The sequence below is a fragment of the Sapajus apella genome, unplaced genomic scaffold (genome assembly GCF_009761245.1).
Source record: "Sapajus apella isolate SASKATOON/1434 unplaced genomic scaffold, GSC_monkey_1.0 scaffold41, whole genome shotgun sequence".
In the NCBI taxonomy this organism is placed as follows: Eukaryota; Metazoa; Chordata; class Mammalia; order Primates; family Cebidae; genus Sapajus; species Sapajus apella.
In genome coordinates, this window is record NW_022436981.1 from 1700391 (window position 1) to 1704009 (window position 3619).

The window sequence follows — 3619 nt, forward strand, 5'->3', positions numbered from 1 at the left end:
AAAAAAAAAAAAAGGCTGGGTGTGGTGGCTCATGCCTGTAATCCCAGTACTTTGGGAGGCCAAGGTGGCAGATCACAAAGTCAAGAGATCGGGACCATGCTGTCCAACAGAGTGAAACCCTGTCTCTACTAAAAATACAAAAATTAGCTGGGCATGGTGGTGCACGCCTATAGTCTCAGCTACTTGGGAGGCTGAGGCAGGAGAATCGCTTGAACACAGGAGGTGGAGGTTGCAGTAAGCTGAGATCATGCCACTGCATTCCAGCCTGGTGACAGGGAGACTCTGTCTCAAAAAAAACCTTGTCAGGCTTGAGGCTATTTTGTCTTTCTCCTTGGCCTCTTCTGCTTCAGTGCTTCTAGAATTTTTTGTTTTGTTTTTTTGAGATGGAGTCTTGCTGGAGTGCAGTAGCACAATCTTGGCTCATTGCAACCTCTGCCTCCTGGGTTCAAGTGATTCTCCTTCCTTAGCCTCCTGAGTAGCTGGGACTGCAGGTGCCTACCACCACACTTAGCTAATTTTTGTATTTTTAGTAGAGATAGGGTTTCACCATCTTGGCTGGTTGGTCTCAAACTCCTAACCTCAAGTGATCCACCTGACTTGGCCTCCCAAAGTGCTGGGATTACAGGTGTGAGCCACTGTGCCCAGCCTTAGGATTTTTTTTACTAAGGTTTTTTTTTCTTCTTCTTCAGCCCCAGGCTAGTCTAGGAAGTTAAGTGACTTGGCCAAGTGCATATGTAGTTTGATGGAGTTAGGACTAGAATCCTCATTAGCTATCTTTTAGCCAACGTGCTTTTCTTACCACATACAGGTTTTTGTGATGCTTAAATTCTGTATCCTCCAAAGTAGAGGCCACCTTTATTTGGAAAGATTCTGGTAAGGAACTTAGCTTACCAGGCCACTGAATGAGAACAGTGATTTCAAGAAATAGTCTGGCCCTGTGCTTCATTTGTAGTAAACTCTGAGCAGGTGTGCTGATTAGTGAGCCGGGAAGAACCACCATGCTCGGCCAAACATCTGTTTTTGGAAGCAAGTTGAAGACAGAATCCTCACCTTGCTGGTGTTGGGGATAGGTGTATGCATGCGTATGTATGATATAAGAATGGTATATATCGGCCAGGCAGGTGACTCATGCCTGTAATCCTGGCATTTTGGGAGGCCGAGGCGGGCAGATCACCTGAGGTCAGGAGTTGGAGACCAGCCTGGCCAACATAGTGAAACTCTGTGTCTACAAAAAATACAAAAAAAATTAGCCAGGCATGGTGGTGGGTGCCTGTAATCCCAGCTACTCGGGAGGCTGAGGCAGGAGAATTGCTTGAAGCTGGGAGGCAGAGGTTGCAGTGAGCCAAGAACTGCACTCCAACATGGGCGACTGAGTGAGACTCCATCTCAAAAAAAAAAAAGTATATATACACACGTATATACATAGTATAAGATACATGTATGTACACATAAAATATACTATTTTTTAGTATACATACTGTGTTTTAAGCACTTACATACATTATCTAACGCTGACAACTTTGCAGTGCATGAATTATTGTCCTCATTTTATACATGAGGTGAGGGGAGATTGAGCAGCTTGCCTAAGTGGTAAAATTTGGACTCATCTACACTACCGCACATCCAATGTGATTTTACTCTGAAATATTTAGCCAGGATTTGCCTTGCCAAAGGCATTAGCATCAAAAAGCTTCAGGATTTCTTTCTGGCTTTAGATTCTTGCGTCTGCCATGGATCCTGCAATAGGTGCTGAGTAAATATGGAATCAATGAAAGCAAAACACCTGGGCTCTTTTCTGTGCTGTGACTACTCGAGAGAGATTCTGCCAGCCAGAATTTTGGCTGTTTTTCTGTTTAATGCTATTATAGAGGAGAGATTGGGCCTTGTCTCCCACTCAGGGAAAGGAAAGGCTGAGGGGTCTGCCTAAAGGGAGTGCGGGTGGTCCTGAACAAAGGAGTTGTAAATTGTTTTGAGATAACACATTAAGCCAAACAACTCCCTAAATCCTAATTTTATTTATTTACTTGTATTTTTGAGACGGAGTCTCACTGTTGCCCAGGCTGCAGTGCAATAGTATGATCTTGGCTCACTGCAATCTCTGCCTCCCAGGTTCAAGCAATTCTCCTGCCTTATCCTCCCAAGTAGCTGGCATTACAGGCCTGTGCCACCATGCCTGGCTACTTTTTTTATTTTTAGTAGAGACGGGGTTTCGACATGTTGGCCAGGCTGGTCTCAAACTCTAGACCTCAGGTCATCACCCATCTCAGCTTCCCAAAGGGCTGGGATTATAGGTGTGAGCCACCACCTGTGGCCAAATACTAACTTTAAAAGCCTTTATAAACAATGCCTAAGGCTGGGCATGGTGGCTCATGCCTATAATCTTGACAGGGTCTCACTTTGTCACCCAGGCTGGAGTGTAGTGGTGTGTGATCTCGGCTCACTGCAGCCTCGACCTCCTGGGCTCAAGTGATCTTCCCATGAGGCTAGAGGAGATTGAGTACCTTGCCTAAGTGGTGAAACTTGGATTTGTCTACACCACTGCACATCCTGTGTGGTTTTACTCTGAAATATTTAGCCAAGATTTGCCTCCCAGAACTTTGGGAGTCTGAGGTGGGCAGATCACTTGAGCTTAGGAGTTCAACACCACTCTGGCTAACATGGTGAAATCCTATCTCTACTAAAAATACAAAAAAAAAAAAAAAAGATGGGCGTGGTGGCACACACCTTTAGTCCCAGCTACCTGGGGGGCTGAGGTGGGAAGATCACTTGAGCCCAGGAAGTCTAGGCTGCAGTGAGCCGAGATCACACACCACTACATTCCAGCCTGGGTGACAAAGTGTGATCCTGTCAAGACAATCCCCCAAAACCAACAATGCCCAGATAATTAAAGTATCTGGGTAATTTAGACACTTATTTATCTACTGGGGCCTGGGTCATTCTGATTTCATGAGTGCTCTTCAAAGGAATCTAGAAATGAAAATATTAATTAGCAACATTAACAGTAAAGCCCATCTCCTTCAGTGGCAACAAGCTTGCTGAGGAACCTGTTTATGTTTGTCCTCTCCTCACCCTCCTTTCGGAAGGTGTTACCCTATGCCTTGCCCCATTGCCTAGATCTTCATTTGTGCTTTAGAATAGGGTAGATAAAAAAGCAGCTGGTGAAGGTGGAAGAGAGTGGATGGACCTCATTCTATAAGACCTGGCTTGGGATGGGGTGGGGGTGGAGGCAGTGGGGTTGTCAGAATCTTAATTAGAGCCAGGAGGAATCTCAAATTCTTTTCACAGATCTTTCTGAGGTCAAGAAGTGACATGACAGGGGTGAAATAGTACAGTTAGTGTCAGTGTAGGGGGTTTGTATTGTTTTCTTTCCAGACCCCAGGTGCATATATGGTAAAGACTCTAAATGTCAACTATGTGAAAGGGCTCAGGGAGGGCCATTGAAAAAGGCTGGGTTGGGACCTCCAACCCCACATTGTGGCCTAACTGCAGTAGGGGAAGCCATGCTGTGGCCGTGACAACTGAACACATCCCGTCTCAAACTCCGGAAAGGAAAAGGGAGGGGGCTGATATTTGTCCAGGCCTGACGTTAGGGCTCCGTGGGGAGGAGGGCTGGGCGGTA